The sequence below is a fragment of the Pieris napi genome, chromosome 5, assembly GCF_905475465.1.
Source record: "Pieris napi chromosome 5, ilPieNapi1.2, whole genome shotgun sequence".
NCBI classification, from domain to species: Eukaryota; Metazoa; Arthropoda; class Insecta; order Lepidoptera; family Pieridae; genus Pieris; species Pieris napi.
The window spans coordinates 4439392-4462124 of NC_062238.1; the positions used below are offsets into that span (position 1 = coordinate 4439392).

General features: G+C 31.6%; 1 long non-coding RNA gene across 1 annotated transcript; it reads right to left on the reverse strand.

Moving 5' to 3' along the window:
- Positions 1-78: 78 nt before the first annotated feature.
- LOC125049594 lies at positions 79-14462 on the reverse strand. Its single transcript, XR_007117031.1, has 3 exons — positions 14427-14462; positions 4971-5032; positions 79-216 (listed from the first exon to the last, which is right to left on the reverse strand). It is a non-coding gene; the product is annotated as an uncharacterized LOC125049594 (long non-coding RNA).
- Between the last annotated feature and the right edge of the window lie 8271 nt (positions 14463-22733).

Genomic DNA, 22733 nt, shown 5'->3' on the forward strand with positions numbered 1-22733 from the left:
TCAGGCTTTTGTCACCCACCATTTTCTGGAGTTTTAAACCAGAGATTTCATGGCTCTTGCAAAGCTAGGGCGTTGAAGTTAATATCTAATTTTCCAGACCTATTTTAATAATTAAACTATATTAATTATTACAGAACCGGTAGCTATTCTAGACCTTAGACTAGTTAGACGTTGTAAAATCTAGGCTTCATACTCGTCAGCATTACACACCATGTCCTGAAAATGAAAAGAAATTGATTATTATTAGGTACAGAAATAGTTACAGAGAATAATAAAATATTAATAAATCTTCAGTTCTCAACTATGCATAAATTATGACCCGCCAACTTAGGGTTCTCAGAAAAGAGACTATGAACTCGGGGTATAGGGTTCGATTCCCAGCCGAAGCGCCAATAGTGATAGAATTTTCTATATCTTAATGCCATTCGTAAAAGATACGCGGCGTAAATCCATAGATATGAACGACACTCGATTCCCATTTTATAGCCCAAATTAAAATAAGGGAAATTAATATGGATGTGCTTGGATGATGTATTGAATAAATTTTTTGAAAGCTTCCAAGAAAAATACATATATTTTCCAGGATAAATTATACACAAGGAGAAAAACCTTAAGGAACGAAATTATCATATCTCTTAAGATAAAATGATGAAAATATCTTGACACAAACGATCAATCACTCGCTTCCCACATAAATCCGCTGAATAATGTCGACGTTACTCATTTCTACAAAATTACAGTTATATTTTAGATTTAGATATATTTTTTAGGGCAATGATCTTCAAAATAAAGATAATAAATTTATTCTGTTATATGTTATAATAATAATATAGCTTATGTTTTGCTATTATAAAGCAAGATAAGTAGGAGTATTTGGGAGATACATAGACAGATTAAACAAACTTTTTACAGACAGAAACAGTCACAACCCATCAACATCAATAAAATGCCTCTATATACATCACCATTATCCAAAAACAGGCTGCCATTTACACCTCAACCAATAAAGTGCTTGGAGATACAGTATTCCTACACCGGCTGCACGCTGTGCAGGTTAAACAACCTTTCAAATAACATAGCTTTATTTTAAAAATACAAACATATGTAAGACACAAGACATTAACAGGAAGTAAATTAACAAAATGTTGTATTTATATGGACCACGGATAAAAGCTTAAGGCATTCCACAATATCAATTTTTTGCTATCTCCCCTAACATCTCAAATTCGTCTATCTGGCACAAGGCTGGCCTTTCTTGTACCTGTGACCTTAGATATTTCACCTGTCTTTGTGTCCACCTGTCGTCATGTACCGGGCAACGTTGAATGTAATACATATTTTTAAAACTATGTATGTGAGGACTGGGGAAGACTCAAGAAGGCTTATATAGGATCAGCTGTCAGTGCCATCCTACCTAAATAATTATTAGGAATTTGGACTGCTTAAAAAAAGGAGTTGGAGTTGGAGTAGAGATCATAGTTGTATGATTGTCGTCGATTATGTGAATCAAGATGTTTATAATTAAATGATACTGAAGCAGACGAAGGCACGCGTAAATTCAATTTCTTAACTGGCTAAAACCAATTGAATACATAAGTCAACAACAATAACTAAGACTGCCAAAACGGAAATAAGATGTCTTTATATCATAACAGAAAACATTGCTTTTATTTTTAAATATAATACAACACTTTAACATCTAACCTTATTCAATTCAATATTAAATTCACCGTTGCTTTCGCATTCAAACTAAATTCGCAAACAAATCAAAAATAGCTCAACTCCCGGCGGCCTAACAAAAAATAATTCGAGGCACTTTCCGCAAATCATCAGAGCATTGTGTTCTGATGTAGTAGGAACTCGGTTTAACAAAAAGACCGTAATTGCACGAGGGAGGAACGATGAAAGACGAACATTCATTGTTTCCCGGGAGGCCTTTACACGATCGCCTCTCATCAATTTCCCCCGGATTGAGATTCCCGAGTAATTCTATTTGACGTATCTTTAACGCTCACTGATTTTCGCGAAAAGATTTTGCTTTGATATATAGTTGTATGTATTTGAAATAGTATTGTGGAAGTTTTATTATAGTTCTTAGACAGGAAACTTTTGCTCTTATGATAAAGTACATATTATAGCTTTTGTAAAATACTCAATTATTAGGATAATTAGTTATGTATTACTGGATTTAAATATTAAGTATAAGGTATATTTTATCGTATATTTGATAACTTTGACATGAGCCAACGTAGGACGTAACGACTAAATTACAAGAAATGTTATATGTTAAAATTTTGTATCCTCATTATGATTTATTTCATATTTTACAGAGATAAATAAACTGAAAACCGTTTGTTCTATAGTCAATTGATGTCAATAGAGCCAAAACGGATGAAAATAAAATAAATCAGTGGCGCTACAACCTCTTTGGGTCTTGGCCTCAAACTTCTGAATCTGTTTTATGATTATTTTTAAATCTAATAGGCAAGTAGGTGATCAGCCTCCAGTGCCTGACACACGCCGTCGGCTTTAAGGGTGTAAGACATGTCGGTTTCCTCACGATGTTTTCCTTCACGTGTGTTTACCTTCACCTTCCAATATTAAATGCGCATATAGAAAGAAAGTCCATTGGTGCACAGCCGGGGATCGAACCTACAACCTCAGGTATGAGAGTCGCACGCTGAAGCCACTAGGCCAACACTGCTCGTTTGTCGCAGGTACTTAATAATATAATCGAATCACACATCTAAAAGAACATACCATTGTATGGATTCAAAGGTTCAAATCAGTTTAATACAAACAATTATGTGTTTTTTAAATTTTAAAAATGGAAAGTCTTGAAAAGCGTTCTCATGGGTCAATTCAAAACCGTAAAATTTTAAAACTTATTAGATAATAAACTATAATTTTCAAATTCCCCGCAATAAGTATTTTCCCCAAAATACATACAATTAATAAAGCTTTTACTAACGTTCGTTATGTTTTGTACTCCTGTAGCAATTAATAAAATTAATCGGGATTATACCAAAGAGGTTTCTGCGCTATTCAACCCGAGAACGATAATGAATTTCTAGCAAAACCAACGGATTTAGTTGTACAAATTAAGTGCTCGCTAATTGAACATAATTTATCAATCGTAATGATGTTGGCAAATATATATACATTATACATATTTATATAATAAACAGGCAGGAGGCTCATCTTATGTTAAGTGATAGCCCATAGACAATCACATTGCTTAAGGGCTCGCAAGTTAGTTGTCTGACTGTATAAATTTCTGTGTAAATAATTATGACATTTTTGCAGAAATAAAGAACTATAACTTTATACACTACGATAGATTTAACGCAGGGCAAAATAATTTAAATAGTCTTCTAATAATAGCCAAAATAAACGCTAAATTTTTTATCTAATATAATTTTGGCATTCTATTTTTTAGCCTTAAAAATCTATTTGTCAGAGCAAAATTTTAAATTGTCTGTAAGCAGTTTTAATCAAACATCGTTAATCCATGAGTAATTAGCTCAACAATATTCGAATATTTCGGTTTTAGCAAAATCGAACGGAATTTCTCGTACACTGTCCTTCGTTGTCATTAATCTTGCACGCTGTCGAGCAAACAGCAGACTCAACGAGATAGGGATGTGATCCATAATTTCAAACCAATCGATAAAAATTTAAAGGAAAACTCTAGATCGATTAGACGCCTTTTCTATCTTTCAGAAATTAACAAATTTTTAAAAATAATTGCAGATTTACTTCATAATAAAATTATTATGATGAATTTAATTATGTGTGTTATTTTATAACAACGATAATTAATATTTATTTTTATCTATATATAACCAAATTTCCTCATAAAAAGTCTAAATCCTGACTTTAAATTGTTTAAAATATCTCAAGTGATACCAATTCAAGTTAACATCTTAATAAGCAATAATACTAAACAATTACTTCTAAGTAATTACTTCTAGTATTGTTATAGTAGTATAACAATACTAAAACAATCGTAGACTTTTAATTATTTTATACGATAAAAATTATACCGACTTAATCACAACACTATTTCCTCGTTACGTAACAATAACTTCAAGTTGGTAAAGCTGTAGATTTCAGAGTAATACGCCTGTCTGAGCGTTCACAATGATTTTCTGTTTCCCTTCAGTGAAATTCAATTATTACTTTATTAATGTGCGGCGAGAGCATGAGAATTCAAACAAGAATGTCTATTTTTTAAGTTTATTTAAGGTTGCTTATAGTTTAAAACGACCAAAGTTTTTAGATAAAAGCGTCTACCAAATATTGATCTTATCTTAATTGCGTTTTCCAGATGGCAAGATGTTAATATAACATTATGGCCGCCATAATAATGTTCAATTGTTATGGCGGCTTCACACCCTAGTCATGAACCTCTTTCTGAGCGTCTTCACTCCTGGTTTCTACGAGAGCAAACAGACACTCGTACGTATTACTTTTATTGCGAATACCGTAAGCGAGACTGGGGATCATAAACGGCCAAAAGGTAGCGTGATTACGTTATAATTCACCATCTAAATTATTATCGATCCCACGGAATGACTAAATGAAAAGCAAACAAGAATGCAATGCCAAGTATTCTTTGGTTAACGTCAAATTTGACGACTCATTGGTCTAGTGGTCAGTACCCCTGACTGCGAATCCATGGGTCCCGGGTTCGATCCCCGGCTGAGGCGAACATCGATGTGATGAACATTTGGTGTTGTTCTTAGGTCTTGGGTGTTTAAATATGTATTTATATGTATATCTATCTATAATATGTATGTATATCCGTTGCCTAGTACCCATAACACAAGCTTCACCAGCTTAGCATGGGACTAGGTCAATTGGTGTGATTTGTCTTTAAAAAAAAAAAAAAAAATCTCCACTGTAAAGTGATGCTTCAGTGTGATGGGTCTAAGAACAGTGTATACAAAAAGATATATACGGCTTACCTAGCAAAGATTGTATTCCATCTTCTTTGTATTCATACTGGCTTGTTTTCCCAAAAGGTCGCCTGAAACATTCAGTACCAAATGTTACATTTCAATATGTTTACTCCGGCATAACTTTTACTTCGTATTTTATGTGAAAGCAATATTTTTATGTACGCTGTACGTGTGTGTGTATATTGGTGACTATGCAAATCTAGTTAAATACATTGTTGTACGAAATAAGCTGGGTATTTCTATATTAATGGTTATCTGTGCACTAATTTTCGAATACATAAGTGTAAAATTACTCAAATATCTAAACAAATCCTTTTGTATAGAATTTTATTTAGTTTTTGCTTTGCTATAATTTGTTAATATAAAAGTGGCAACATTGTAAGCTTTATTATGGATTGGTATTTTTATAGTTATTAAGGTATAATAAAAGGTATTTTTTAAATATTTTACACGGGTAATGTCTCATTTTGGTTTCATACCAAAAGTCAGCAAGAGCTCAATTCTGATATTTTGTTATTATTTATTTGATTATTATGTTACGTAAGTAAAATATGCTGGGAATCACAAACAACAATATCGTATAAAGAAATCCAGAAAGTCCTTCAATGGATTCCAAAGATAAATTTATCCTATAGCTAGATAGGAAAGAAGGAAATCACAAAAGATTAGTCTTGAGATGAAATAGAAAAACTGGGAATACATTTTCCTTCAATTTATTTTTTGTGTCTAATGTGAATGTGATTGCTACGCATGGATTTTATGGACAAAAAGTATTTTGTACAAAACTATCCATCTGGTTTAAGAATCCAGCAGACAAACGCATCAAGCGGTTCAATATTGAGCTATATAAGGTGATAACATTATATTTATACTAATAAATATAACATAACTTATACATTTATACTAATAAATATAACATACCTTATACATTTATACTAATAAATATACAACCGATTTTTTTCTTCGCCATACGAACGAGTGTTAAATGTGTACATAGAACGTAGCATAGACAGAAAGTACATACGTAGACGCTGCTATATATATACATATATATAGGGCGTCCCAAGACTATGGTATATCAAGGGAAGTAGGTACCTTAAATATGATAGATAGGATATTTTGCTGAAAGAATACTTTATTTTGAAAAGTAAGTGTTACTGCATTCAACGATTTTATAACGAATTATTATTTTTAGTCAACTCTCTTGATTGGCATCAATAAAATAAGGGGTGTTTTTTTCACATTTGAGTCGGTTCGATTCCCAGACGAGACAAGTAATTTTTAGAAAATCAATGAATGCAGTAATACTAAATTTTCAAAATAAAATAAAGTGTTCTTACAGCAAAATATCCTATCTACGATATTTAAAGTCCTTTCCCTTGATGTCCCATAGTTTTGGGACGGCTTGTATATCGGTAATATTATATTTCAATTTAAAAATTACCATTTTCAACTGATTATGCTATAGGTAAGTGATAAGGGAATATAGACACCGTAGGGGTAGCGATATTATCCGTAAGATTAAACAGCACATTTCATAAATTTTGTTTTTACGAGTATGTGAAATTTAATGACGCGGCGACGTGTTCTAGCACACATACACATAGTACCAATAGACTATTATTTCTAAATAAATATGATATTATTAACAGTGCTATGTTCATTTCAGAGGCTCACCCGTCTGGATCAATACTTAATAATATAGGCTAGTACACATAGTATGTAAATAGCTTACAAACTACTTCTCCAGAATTTTTTTAGCAAGAGAAATAATAACTGGCAAATACAATTATATTTAAATAGGCCAATGTTAAATAAAGGCCTCTAGAATAATTGCTAACATTAATTTCTTGTCAAAATTAAATTGAAAATGAAAAGCCGCCTAATAGTTTAATTAATCCCGCTCGCTTATAATTAATATTTCGAGAAATTAGTCTATTTGACCTTGAACCCAGCAAAATACCTTTAATTGTAACGAAATATTATCTTTTTATTTTAAATTATACTTACTGGAAAAAGTTGTATAGTCTACAAAAAAGCGACATTATAGCGCCACTGATTTATTTTTTTATATAACACAGTCGAAACCGTACATTTTCCTATCTAATCAGAAACATTATCTCGGCTTTGAAAAAGCGTTATTAAAATCGATATACAAATAAGTCTTAATAACGTACTACGGCTCGAATGAATTAAAAAGTAATATATCTTCTCCTAAATGTACGAAATAAGAATGCATATAAATAAAAACTGGGAAAAATAATCACTAAAAAGTGATGTGCATATGAAATAGCCACATTCATATCAGAATATATATGATATTGCGATAACAGTTTGGCCCCGAGCCAGTGACCGCGCAAGATTTATTTAATGCACAGCGATCGATGTTATTGGCTGGCACTTGGGACCAACCCGGCTTACCCTATCAAAATATGTCGTGTGATTAGTGAAGCATGTTTTAATATTTAAATCCATTGCGCCTTCTCGTATTGATTTTGTATAGTTTAGCTGAAGGATAATGTATACCGTAGCAATGTATTGTTGCATTGTCTTATGTTTGTAATTCGATTATTTTTAAAACAATTTTGCTTTTTATTTCAATTGTTAAAATGTTTGCAAGTGTCGCTGGTCACAGCGTCTTAAAGCCAAGTTGAGCCCATTTTTGATTAAATTGTGTTTGTATTTTTTTACTTTCCTTAAAAAAAACATTTCTAATGTATCAAGTAGGTAATAGTTGACTAGATGATTATTGATTGGGACGCGGCATAGCCCCAACGCAAGACGGACAAAGTTTTGTGTCCTTAATAAAAAAAAATACACGGCTTTCAATTGGTATTAATAAAATAAAATTCACGATTTTGTTCCCGGTGACATTTTTTTTGTAGGCACAGAAGCTAACTAGGCGTGTTAAAAATGTTACCTCCTAGAGCTACTGTATTAATGGGCCTAATGCTATACTTCCATTGTTACTAGACAATCAATAAAAAACTTTGCTCTACACTTATTTCTTTTTTTGCACAAGGAAGCGGAGAGGACAGAGAAGCGAAGAAATTAAACTTCGTTGTAAATAGAAGAAAATAAAAGGAATCTTATAATAGCGTCCGCCGCTCCATTTGAAACTGCAGAACTTCTCGTAACCATTGTATTTTATTTTTCTTTACTGCAAAGACAATTTTTAAGTGTTCCTGTTTCATACATAATATAACAGCGCAAAATATTTCTTACTTATAAGAAAGTTGAGATCTAAAATACATTGTTTTAAACGATAGGCCTTGGGAGGATATATAGGTGGCAGTATAACTCTATACTTTTTTATCATATGAAAAGGAGAATTCAAGAAATATGAGAAAGAAAAAAAAGAGAAGGAGAGTTTTGACTCTTACTTAATAAGTCCTAACTGTAACAAAGGAAGCGTATAATTTAAAACAAAAATATAATTATTCGAAGTATTCCAGAACAAATACAACTCTCAAGAAAAGAGCATTATAAATATTCAATTGCCAACATTGTACTTGTGTCCATGGGCGGTGACATAAGGTAAGGCCCGTTTGCTTTTGTTTTAAACAAAAGACATCGAAAATCCTGTTAAATAATAGGTAATTACGGCATAAAGTATACGATTAGGGTACATGACTGTAAAAATTATCCTAGCAATTATGTTGACTGTAGAACAAAGTGCTATTCCTTACACTAGTCCATATCGTAGTAAAACCATTCTAACTTTAGTGGAGACAGTGTTAATAGTGCTCTATATCTTGGCCGCAGGGAAAATTACTTTAGCTTAATTCAGTTGCAAACTCCACTTGTATCTGCATAACGGCAAAGTTAAGCTGCACATTTGCATGTTAACATAAACTATGCATACTCCATTGTTAACTTATGTAACTTAACTATGCTTAAGTTAAACTGGACTAATTAGCTGGAATAGGGGAGCGTGGGGCTAGTTGTAACAATTTTAACAAATAATTGAATATCATGAAGTGTATTGGCTAAATTACTACTAAATAAATTTTGATCGATACTCTAACTATTTATCTATGAAGTCTAATCGAAATATTATCAAATCTACAGGCAACTATCTCACAATTATTATTTTTTTGAAAAAAGGGAAGTGTTACAACTTACCCCGTGGTTGGGGCTAGTTGTAACAACAAAAATGACACCTTCAATTGTTTAATTTTTTCACATCTTGGATCATTTTGCTTTGTATATAACAAAAACTAACTAGGTATTTCTATAATGTGTTTTTTATGAAATAGTTAACTGGAAAAAAAATATAATCAACAAATTAAAGATTTAAGATTTTAACTATCTTTCTTATTCTGTACTGAAGTATAATATATATATAAGGTACTTATATCATGTCATGAAGTATATAAGGTACTTATATCATGTCAACATGGCACTTATTATACATCCATGCAATCTGTGCTCTGTTCACGTAGTTTTTAAAAGGCCGTAGACTCCTACATCTCCTACAGGTTGCAAATTGTGGGAGCAATTGGAGGGAAACTATAACATGACAACATTGTTTTCTTTGGCTTTTTCGACAACAGCAATATTCACATGTGAGCCATGGTTATCAAGCAGTAACAGAACTGTCTCTTTCTTGGTAGTTTTCGCGTCTTTGTTAAAATGATCTACAAAAATTAAACATTCTTTATCAGTCATCCACCCTGAAGAATTACCAGCTCCAATGCAATCTTGAGGTCCACCGCGAATGAACATTTCTTAGTATTTAAGCCGAGGAAAAATGAACATCGGCCGTCAGTAACTTACAGCAATCTGGGGGCAAATTGTAACATGTTACAACAAACCCCGAGGTTTTGTTACAACTAGCCCCTTGATATAGTTCTTAATATTTATCATGATAACTATTAAATCAACTTAGTAATCTTGAAAACTGTTATACAACATCATAAATAGTTATATTTTAGCATAAAATAAAATACATAAAACTTCAAAGCTACGAAAATAGTGAAACTAACCAAAAATGTAAGTTAGTAAAATTATAGGTTACCTGTCAACAATAAAGCGTTTGCACACACCCACTCACTGAGCCACCTGGCGGGACCCTGGCTGTGGTAAAGTGGCGTGGCACGTTATAAGTTTAAGATTAGGTAAAAAAAAAACGTGAATAAAATTCAAATTCCTATTGAAAAAGGTCTGTTACTATTTACCCCTGTTACAACAAGCCCCACGCTCCCCTAGTCGTTATTTATGTGGCTAAGATATATAAATAAATTATATTGTTATACACTTTAATTTGCACGGATTTTATTTTCGCAAAGCAGTGTTGTGTCTAGTGGTTTCAGTGTGCGACTCACTGAGGTCCAACCACTATAGGTTCGAACCCAGCTCTGCACCAATGGACTTTCTGCCTATATTTAACACTAGTATGGTGAAGCAAAATATCGTGAGGAATCCATGACTTAGACCAAAATAGTCGACATGCATTAGGCACGGAAGGCTGATCTACTTGCCTATTAGAAAAAAACGAAACAGACACAGAAATCTGAGGCCCAGACCTAAAAGGCTGTAGCGCCAATAAACGTAATAGAAAATATAGTTACTTAATGCGATAACTGATTTTTTTATATATGAAAAGTATGGTTTTATCCTATTTAATTCTGATCCTTAATATAGTGATGTCTTACAGATTGGCATATAACTACTTTGATTTTCACGCGGGACAAGATTTGGTGTTTTGGCAAATCAACTAAACGTAGGTATAATTGATAATTATTCATGATACGTTTTTTAAAATTGTATTTGTTATTTTCATTAGTTCAACTAAAACACTAGCTCCAGACAGCTCTAAATGCTCTAGCTATTCCCACATTTCGTACAATTTAGTACTGAATCTAATATTAGTATAATTATTCTGGTCTGGCAATTTAGTTCTACAACTTTGTTAATTAACCGGGCATGTCCACAATTTTGGCTTTGGAATATATTTTTATGGGGGGGTGTTTAAATATTACTTATTTGAAATGAAATATTATTTGGTTTGCGCCAATTTCAGGACAAAACTATTTTATTATTATTTATTTTATCGAGGCTTTATAACTGAAATTCGGGCAAAACTGCCGAACTGAACTAGTGTTTTAAAATGTGAATTGAGTCCACCTACTAGCTACCATGTGTATAGGTAATGGTTTTACTCATAAAAATAATAAAAAAGTTAATTTTTGGAGTGTTTTATATATTAAATACTTGGAAAATTTTAATTCAATGTAAATACTTTATAAAGTATCAAAACCTATAATTGATAAAATTCCAAATAAATGTCATTTCTGATTAGGAAAAAGTGTTATTAGTTGTCACGATTTTTCCTTTACTGTATACATGCTTAAAGTTACCATTACCATATTACCATTAATATTATGACAATTTTTTACGCCATTATATGTGGCAGAATTTGCGAACTTTCGATAGTACCACCATGTCATTTTTGTACCATAATCTTGGAAACCAAATTATTATTATTATGATAAAAACTATTAAAATGTTTCTAAAGCCATTAATAACTATATAAAGCAAATCCTCAAAACAAATAGTTGGACAATTTACATAAATTCAATTCTAGTGCAATTTCCGCATTGCCCGCTAGAATACGAGATAAAGCTTGCCAGAACATTGTTAACTCAAATTGCATTTGCATATTTCTTTGTTTGGAGTCTAGATTGTCTAGACTGGCAATGTAATAAACGGAAAGTATCATCGAATTATCCATTTGGGATTTGCCAAACAAACAAGCCTTTGTCTTGGATATTTACAGATAAAGGGAATTTTTTAATTTTATTAACACGAATACTATTAGGTATTTCCAACTCAACGCAACATTTATGGTACATCAGGGCATTTGTATTCTAATTTCAAATTCATCACGTATTTTAGTTTTACTAAAATAAATATTATGTTTATCGTACAACTTTGTACAAGCAAGTTCTTTTATAAATTTTACACACCAATTATCTACTTTTATGTATTAGTTGTAAACATTCGATGCATTTTAATATATTAGAAAATTTCTTCCAAGATTTTACTTATAAAATATGGATTTATAATCATGAAGTCCGTATTACCGTCGTGCGCCCCATTTTATATTTTTTTAATAATATTTCGTATGCGAAGCGTGATCGTAAAAGGGTGAGATGCGGCAGTAATTTCGCGCCTCAGGCGTCGGTCATAATTCCCTCGCTATCATGAATTAGCATGTATTTGATTACGTTTGTGTATGTGTGCGAAGATATATGTACATGTGAGTTTGTATAATTATCGAGGGACAAGTGACCCTGCTCAAACATGGCCTGGTTAAGTAGATTATAAGGTATATAAATCTTGACGTTTTTGTAAAATGAAAGGGTGGATTAAGAATTTTGATTTGGTAAAGCATATAACCTATAACAAAGAAATTTTAATCAATCTATATTTTTTTCCTTTCGAAATAAAATCTATTCACCTAATGGCCCATGTATATTTTGTTGGACAATTTACAATGATTGATATAATTCACAATCGAGACTTTAATAATTAAAGAAATAATAAAATAATCTATATTTAATTTCACAATAAATTATTTATTGCAATGCTCTATTAAAAAATATTTGGGGCTTTTGCTGCCCCAAAGCGTCCAGACCTCTAAATCCGGCAATGTTTCTAATTATATAAACCTTCGTTCTTTATTTATATGTACGTTCGTGTATGTTAAAGTTATTGAACAGAATTTAATTCATCGACATAATAGATATATTTCTAATTATGTATTTCTATCTATTGAGAAAAATTTTATTCCCACCAGAAACGTGAACATTATTTCACCCGTAGCGGTCATTTTATCAGCATAATAACAATTTAAACAAAGAACCGTAATAAAATATTATTAACGTCTAATTAGAAATTATATCAAATCGTTAAAGATAAAGGATAGAACAATAATACTTTAATAACTTGTTGAGTTCATTTGTCATTCATATTCATTTTAATTCTAAAGTTGCTAATTTCACGCTTTCCTTAGGGGCTATAAAATTTCACTAATGTACTGAAATTACAAGTTTATGCCGCCATTTTCATGTAATATTTTGTGTGCTCTCAACCGCGTTTGGAGCTCGGTTGTACTGGTTATTTATTAGTAAGTACTTTTTATTAGATATATTAAATATCAAGTCAAGCCGAATTGGAGACAATTTTTAATTGTTTTAAACGAAAAGCTTTTTTTCTTAGTAAAAAGGTTGCGCATAATATTTGAGTATCTATGTACGCCAAATTTCGTGCGTACGTACGTACGTCCACGAATTTCTAGGAAACTAAAATTCTTATCCAAATGATTATTTTTATTTGAATTCCAGTAATATTATTCGTATGAACAATTTGTCATACTTTTTGAGATATAAGTATTTTTAAATTTTATAAAAGGATTTTTTCCCTTTTTTACTTTGATTTCCTAATCGACCCTAACCCTAATCTGCAAAAAATCCGAGGGCACTTTACACATTGTATAACATTAAAGTGGAAATATAAATTGATTCCATTAATTTTAGAAAATATTCAGGTGAGTGAACGGAACAAATTTTCAAGGATCAGGAAAATGGGAAAAGTTTTAATCCAAATCTAGCAACGGAACAAAACAAAATTTCTTCCAAGTCACATCAACGAAGATTAAACTGATAAATAATAATGAGAAAGTCAAGTTTTGGGTATTACTAAATCAAGCGTTAAGGTATAGCAGACTTGTTGCTTGATTAACAACTTTTTCAATGCAAAAATGGAATATATTAACGTGATGAGATAAGAGTTTGTCGAAGAGTCCAAATGGAGTGTGTCTCGCGATCGCGGAAGGAACAAATAGTATGTAATAATTACAGATATAAGTCTAAAGAAATATATTTTATTCTCAGTTATTTATTCTAACATCTGCCATCTGCCAAGGGTTATGCAGGGAGTTAAAACCAGGAGCTTAGGGTTCGATGCCTGACAACACCGTTTCGGATTGATTGAAACAATCAGTGAATCGATTACCCTGTTATTAGTAGATTTTGATCTTATGATAAGTAATGTTGAAATTTCGACTTTGATGTCAAACTTTTAAATATGAATTAAAAATAATAATTTGATTAGAATATTAAATGTTTATGATTATAAATAAGTTTAAAAATAAAAAAGTACTCGACATACTTTTTAAATCAGCATATTTAAGTGTTTTCATTTGAATTATGTATTTTTTACTTATATATGTTATCTGTTCTTTGGGTAACAAATATGTTAATTACCTAATTTAATGTATTATAACAAAAGGCACCTTTGTTTTAATAGTATTTATACGTCAATGAAATAAAGTCACTCTATTAATAAATATAGAATTAAAAAAGCGAAACAAAAAGAAAACTATATAACGTATAATAGAAATTAACAAAAATGTGTATATAAAAAAAAATTAAACAATATCAAAAGGCATCTTACCTTCTCCAATGCCACCATAGAAGACGCTCAGCATCTGAAATATAAAAAGAAATTACTAAACACCAATTTAAAGATACAAAGAGTTGGAATGAACATGGTAACACTGGTGATCACGCGTTTTAGAAACAGATATTCGAATTATTCCACCCTTACTTTCATATTTAATACGCACCTTTGGTTTTTGGGCCTTAAGGACTTTTAATTTGAATTCGTGTAGCTGAAGCTCTGTCACGTCTAACTTTGAAGCGAGCCGCGCCCCTACACGCTACTTCAACTGAATCTCTACCCCTATTCCGGGCTTTGGGAGGCGGATGCATCTAGTTCCAAATGAGCTTAGCTTCATACGCGTTGTACAGTGTAAACTGAACTTTATATTCCATACATAGGGTTGGAAATTGCTTGAGGGGTTATATGTTAGGACCTTTTCAAGTCTGCCGAGTGCATTTCGGTACCCGGGGATGCTGCGCAAAATAGGAGCACAAAATATGAACGAGACTGCTAGGCGCTGCCGGGGCGGGGCGGGGGTGCGAACAGACAGGGGATATTCGAAATTTGAATAGACTTGGCCAACACCACAGTTTATATATTACAGTTATGCTAGCATAGGTTACATTAAATAAAAAAAAAGGTTTTATTTGTTCCAAATTTAAAATAATTTTTCAACACATTGATTTTGGACGTTTGAATTTTTTTAGTTTGGTTAATTAGGACGGTAGTACAAATTGGTGAAAAGGGCAAAGTCCATCGTTTGTACCTCTGTTTTGAAAAACAAAACAGCGTTGGATAATTGAATTTTCCCTCATTACATTATCTGTGAAGCAGAATGTTTTAGGGAAATTGTATCCTCCCCATACAAACGGAATATTTGTTTTGTTGGCACGTTGTTAGAGATTATCTGTTTTATTTATACATGTATCTACAAAAAGCTTGAAATAATTAAAAATTACGAACAACGTGTTTTTATAATACGGGCGATATACCTTATAACAAAATACCACTAAAACTAACAACACAATATATTTATAAACGTACTATAATCGTTAATAGGTTAAAGACTCCATTGTCTCGTTTATTTATTTGAAAAGTGACATAAGAAGCAAAACATTCAACAGCTTGAGACTTCAGAATATTTATAAAAAAAATCCTGTCCACTCAATGGATAATAACTAGTACTATCACTAGTACCATTTGTAGGTAATTTTTAGCTGCTTTCGTACATCGAAATCCATGATTTAAGGATTTCGTTGCCGGGGAAACAATAACTGTATCGAATGCAAGTGGAATGATTCATATAAACTACATCAGTCTAAGTACAGTGTATCTTTTCTATCTCTCATATAGTATTTACAGTGTGATACATTGAGACCACTGTTATTATTACAAAAGTATAAGAATATTTTTTTATATGATTCCTTGGTCATTTTTCTGTATAGGCAAATCAGCCTACACTGATTTTTGGGTTTTAAACTAACATGACATGATGAATTTGTATTACAACACACAGCCAATGAATTTCTTAAAAAAAATAATCAACACGAAAGTGCACTAAACAGTATTAAATAACAATATTTGCATGATTGACATTGTAATGCGAGTTATATGTACTGAATTAGCTTGTACCTATAGAAGCAAAGTGACCTATTACGTAATTTGATACCTTGATAATCTAGATGCATCTAAGGACCTGTGCTTGAACCTTTAGGTATTTTAAGGGTTAGAAAACTTAATGAAAAAAAAACTGAATCTTAAAAATTATAAGTATTTATTTAATTTACAAAATAAGTTGCCATTACGGGTCAGCCTAATGCGGAAAGAATTTACTCTAATATTACATATAGAGACAAAAAAAAAACCACGGGCTGCACTCTGGAAGTGCCGGCAGAAGTGAAGACTTGAATATTAACGTTGTGCATTTTTGATATTTTGGAATAGTTAGGGAACAATTTTGCACGAAATGCTTTAATTATCAGTATAAAAGTACTATCATTTATGTGGTAGAATACAATATTTATTTATAGCGCTATAGTACACAAACATGACAATTTATATTACATTAAATACCTACGCCGCGCCAACTGTCTACTCTCCATCCGTCTTACGAATTTTCGATCAGTTCACGTGTCCTGACGCGAGTTTAACATTTTACCAATTCCAAAAAAAGTGTACAACGCCGCTAAAGAAGTTTTCACTTCAAAAAACTACAACAAGTACGACATTTAACACTAAAATATTTACAAAATATCTACCACTTTTGTTACTAACATAAACCAAACCTTTTGTCAGTTCACTCAATTCAAAATGTCCGTTAATATATGAAGTTCGTTAAGTATTGCATGCATTGTGTCATGTATCCCCTTTTCAAAGGGTTAGTATTATCATATGTGAAATATAAATCCTACTTATAAAGTGTTAGAGTGCGAATCTGACGCGCTAAATAAAAATATTGGGCTATCACATTACAACGTCAATCTTAAGATAAATGCGATGATACATCGGTCGTATTAGCAGATTCATTACGTGAGGTCAGTCATAACAGATTGTTGGGATTACGTCACATGTATTACACAGACGACCATAAATCGGTGTCCTGTCGCCTGGAATCCACCGATAATTTACGCCTAACGTGTCATATAATTTACTGGCTTGGGATTAACTTTTTATTTGTTCATAACGTATATGTGCAAGCATATTTTGTTATTACCTACTAGGTAAAATTACTTTTAGGTTTATGTTATATGTTTTAGCACAGGTCGTATATATAATACGTGCTGTAAGTTAAAAGGCCGGCACCACACTCGCGAGACCTCTGGCATTGAGAGTGTCCATGGGCGGTGGTATCACTTAATAACAGGTGAGCCTCCTACCTGTTTGCTGTACTGTGCTATAAATAAAAACGAGTTTTTTTTACATAGAAGTGAAGATACCGACAGACAGTACCTTAAAGAAGCAAATTGAACTTTATGAAACTAGAGGCGATAATTGATAAATTACAAAATAAATACAATTAAATTTGTATGTATGAACTGCATACATACAAATCTTTGGTTTAAGCAATAATTGCTTAATAAACTCGCGTTTATATATTCAAGAAGAATGGTGTTGTTATAAAAATTACACACATACTGCGCTTATAAATTTAATTTTGTAAATTAAGCTGAGAAATGCAAGCCTTGGAAAATTTTATGGGAATCTGTTTTCTGACTACAAATTTGCTAATTACAAGCAAATACGTCCCTTATTAATTGTATTTTACTAATTAACTTACCTTAATATCAAACGGCCATTCAGTATAGTTAAAAGATTCTTCCATATTAACACTGTTGTGTTCGTTGTCACGTGTGTGATTGTGTGCACGTTCTCACTGAAAAAATAAAGTAATTTTTTAAAATAAAATAATAGTTATTATAATATAACCGTCACTTTCAGAACTAGGAAATACACAGTTTGACGTGTAAATCTAATTACGATATCAGCATTACTTATACACATATATTTTATGTATTTCCAAGTAATATGTATAAGCTTGTCTTCAAAATATAAATTGGACCACATTGCTGACACTGACATCAAAAATGAGCCTTATAGAAAATTATCAATCCCTTGCCAACTACCAAGCAATACTATATTTTTAATAATAATAATAGATTTAAGACAATTACACACTTTTAATGTATTTTGAATTTGGTAGTATTATTTAAGTATACGCGCATGTTATTTTTTAATCAATTTATGTTCCAGTGAATAAAATACCTACTTCTAAGACTATGAAAGTAACGGTAGAGATATACTACTCGCCTGAGTAACTAAAGCTCCTTTAAATGACAATAAACTACGTCTTTATTTTCGTTAAAGTATTTGAGAAGCTATTCAGCAGCATTTAAGCCATAACTTAGGTATTATGGCCCACTGCAGTTCGCTGAGAAAATACTGAAATCTTACGTTTAATAAATTGTGTTATTAAACTTTTAACGCTTAATTTTATTTTCTAACTCGTTTAACGGAGCAAATAAGATTATTTTTAATTTGATGGATTCTCAAACTGATAAAAATTGTATATGTATTTGACTATATAGGCAGATAATTATATAACAATAAAAATCTCTTAAAATTGTTTCAGGTTGTTTACGATCTAAAACTCCGATATGTTTTTGTTATACATGTTTTTTTTTAACTGCGATATGTTTTATTCATACATGTTTTAATTTTTTTTAAATATATGTATAGTAAATGTGGCAAAACCAATCACGCTAATACTTTATAAGACTTTCTTTTGTTTTTGAAGACTTTCAGGAAATTTATAAACAAAAGGCGGTATTTTTAATGTAAAATTATAAACTAATTTAAAATAAGCTGTGTGAAAAATTTAGAAATTTAAAATGAATTCGGAATTAGTGTGTACACAAGCACATACAATACTATTCTAAGGGTACTTATACTTTCTGTAGTACAAACAGCCATCCTGACCAAACCAAATCATTCCTGATTTGGTCTATTAAACAAAGGTATCACACAATGTAGATATTTAACTGAGTTAAACAAATATATTCATTTTAAGGCAGATCCGCTTAGTGAGGCCCCATTAAGTGAACAAACCGAGCACGTTTGGGCGTCCGCCAATTTGATGTGTAACTTGGCTCAAAGCACTAAGCCTTTGCCTAATCGAGGTTATGATTAACTATGTATGAAAAATCCTTTGATTGTTATGTTAAATCTGATAAAGAAATGCGAACGCAATATACTCGTAACATATAACCAATTTTAGCGTTTAACCAATTCAAAAAGGCATTACAGAAACGAGTACATATCAGAATGAGCCTAGAACAATAAAACTAGGACGGCTGTCAGATGGTCACGTGTGGCTCGTTCAAAAAAATACATTTTTTAAATATTTAACATTATATAAATCTCTACTACTCTAGCCTTTAAATCGTTTTTACTAGAAAATCGTAATTCAACTGAAATAATCCGTACCAAAGTAGAAAATACAGATTATACTAGCTAAAGTTTGGCCGATGACAATTGACAGGTGACAAGAATTATTGATTGATAGCTTTTATGGCGTTAATGTAAGTAGAGTCTGGCTAATGAAAGAAGATAACGAAAAAGCGCGGAACATTCAAAAAAATTAAGTATGTTATCCCTAAAATTTTTATATATTTTGTGGATTAAACTTACTTGATACTTGATTTTATTTTATTATTTTTTACATTGATAGTAACTGTATTTCTATGAAATTAAATACTATACGTATTTAGTCTTTTACTATTGATACTAAAAATGACTAGCATTGCATGGAAAACTAAAACTATATTTATTATAAAACACAACTTTATTCTAAATAATCTAAATCAGAATCCAAAAAATCAATAAAACAAAGTTTAGGCTATTATACCTGTTAACTATTCGGAAAAAATATATAATAGAAATAAAAATCAATAATTGCATGAAGTATCAAGACAATAAATGATACTAACCTAAGAAATTCAATGACATTCTGTTTTGCCAACCGAAAGTTTTCAAATAATTCAATTATCTTCTTTCATTAGCCAGACTCTAAATATATTTTTTGTGTCATCAAAAAAATCTCCATTAAATTAATTATTTCCTTAATTAACAATAAGTGGCGATGTTCGTTCATTGAGTATTTGAATAATAAAGGACACCACTCAGCCCAGTATTTATTATGTATATTCAATGCTCCACTACGGACATTATTGCGGGTAATTACCACTATTTCGTAGCCATTAAAGAATAAAAAATTAAGGCACGTAATTACTATGTGTGCCGTTTTCGATCCTCATTAGAGAAGCTCTAAATACCCGAGTCAACTGTACTAAATAACGAGTCACAAATTTCGTGAAAGTAATTTTTGTTTTTGTTTTGAATACGTAATTTTTTTTATATTTAGTATCAGTTTTTAGACAATCTCCCTTTAAAAAAGGAACAAGTTGTTTAGTAACGCTACTTGAAAGACCGGCAACCTACCCGCCATCTAAGTATGCTTTAACGACTAACTCAATTCTATAATTAAAAAAAACTAAATTTTCCTACTTAAATAAGAAGATAATCTCTAGAATTGGAATGCGCTAAGCAAAAGCTATATCTATTTAAGATCATATTTTAAAGTCAATTTATTGACAAGGTTGTATATTTATTACCATTTATTCTCGCGAATCGAAACGACGTATCTATCTATAGCTTTGCATTAGGATCTATTTTACAATACAACAAAATTTAAAGGTTTTCTTTTTTTTACTGATATTTTTGTCAGTCTTATGACGATATTAACTTTCCTATTCCAAACTAAAATTCAGGACTACGTAAAACAAGCCTTTTTTCTATAAAAGTATTAAGATATCAATATCAAGATTATTATAAACATTAATTTATTATATCAAATGCAGTTAACTAGCCGACTTTATGGAGATGCTGTAGCCGTTAAAAGCGAGGCGCGAGGACTGAATTTAATTGTGAATTTACGACGTCATTAAATTGATGCAGAAATAGTGCACAAGCGTAGGGGTAGAATTCAAAGCATGGATATTTACATTTTCGAATTATCTTATAGATATTATATGCTAACCCATTATCGGTTATACAAACATTGCTGAAGAAACGTATTTACAAAGCAATATTGAATTAGGCTTCTAATCTACTGGTCATAAAAAAATAAAATAAAATATGTTTATTATAGAACATAAGATACAAGTATCACTTATTCCACGTCATTAAATTTGAATTTGTAGGCATCCCTACACATCGGCAAAGAAGACAAAGGTTGTAGGCCGAGAGAACAAGACGGTGTAAAAAACTCTCGGTACTCTTTTAAAATAGCAAATCATCAAACACCACTTATTTTAAATCAAATAGGTATCGCAAATTAATAAGAAGCTATAGCATAGCAACTTCTTTTCTTCTACGAGTCTGAAAAAGCTCAGAAGGTTTTTGTAATACGTTGAAGAAACAGCATAATAAGGCTATTATTTTGAATGGATAATTCGAACAATTATGTAAATGTAAAAACTTTTTTGTTCACGTTATTCAACTACGAATTATATATTGTGTGTGTGTGTGTGTACCAGCTTTTATTTACAGTTGTACAATCTGTAGACAGAGTTTATAAAGCGATAGTGTCTGTAAGTAGTGACTAGTACAATAGTGTAGTAACATATACTTCCATAACAGATACTGACAAAAATCAGTAAAACTAATATATGTACTGCATGGTACCTACCCTGCAGCTGAAGGTACTTGAAACGTCAAATAAGTTATAATTTATTCAGTTTCAAAATTACGCTATTCAACATAGCAACACTATATTCAACATTTATTTTCAAGTTATCTTTGAAATCACGTCCTACATTGTATTTGCACAGAATTCAAAGCACATAAAGCATTGTAATACGTCGTACACGGTAGTAGTATGGATTCCCGGGCACTGCCTCACCCACTGCTTCGGTAAAAAAAGCTGTTTCGGAGGGAGCGCCCGCCTAAAAAAAAAAAAAAAAAAAAAAAAGTTTGTACTCTAACCCCACTAAACAGGACGTGCGGAGTCGAATGCACTCACTCCTGAACTGATAGCTCTAACCGTTCCAGAGATAGCTTTCCCAAAACCTTGCTAATTACTTACTAATCACCACCTTATCAGTTACTATTTCCTGCACGAAATCCCCACTCATTATCTAATTACTTAATGACTCAGTACGAATGCATCGTTATCTACTTTCCTACATTCACTAACCCGATCTATGGCTCTAAAAGAAAAATAGAATAATATAATATAATAAACTATATCTAACCTAACCTAACCTACGGGTCTAAGCAAACAACAATAAATATACCTACATTAACACCATTATCTATAATAAAATTAGATGTAAGGGTTACATATTTAAATAAAACATTTTTATTCCAGGTATTATTCTTTTATTTATATGTCCATTATATTTCTATACAAATTTACTAGCACCGTATCATTGTTCTCTGAGTCACACGTAAAATTTCTAAGGAAGTCTTCTAATCTCATCCCCCTGAACTTGTAATATATGTATACCAAACAGTACTCTCCGCACACCGCCGATAGGTAATCCTGAACCGTAAGGTTATTGTATCTCCACATGCAACAATTCCTCCTTAAAAATCCTTCTATTGCTTCAATAGGTTTACGTCCAAACGAATCAAAGTATTCCCCAACTCTTTCGACGTTTATATGAATAGCCACCCAATGAGACCCCGGCTGTGAATCAGGGTCAAGATTGCATATGATAAGTGCTGGCACCTGAGCATACATCGGCAATCGATTTGAAG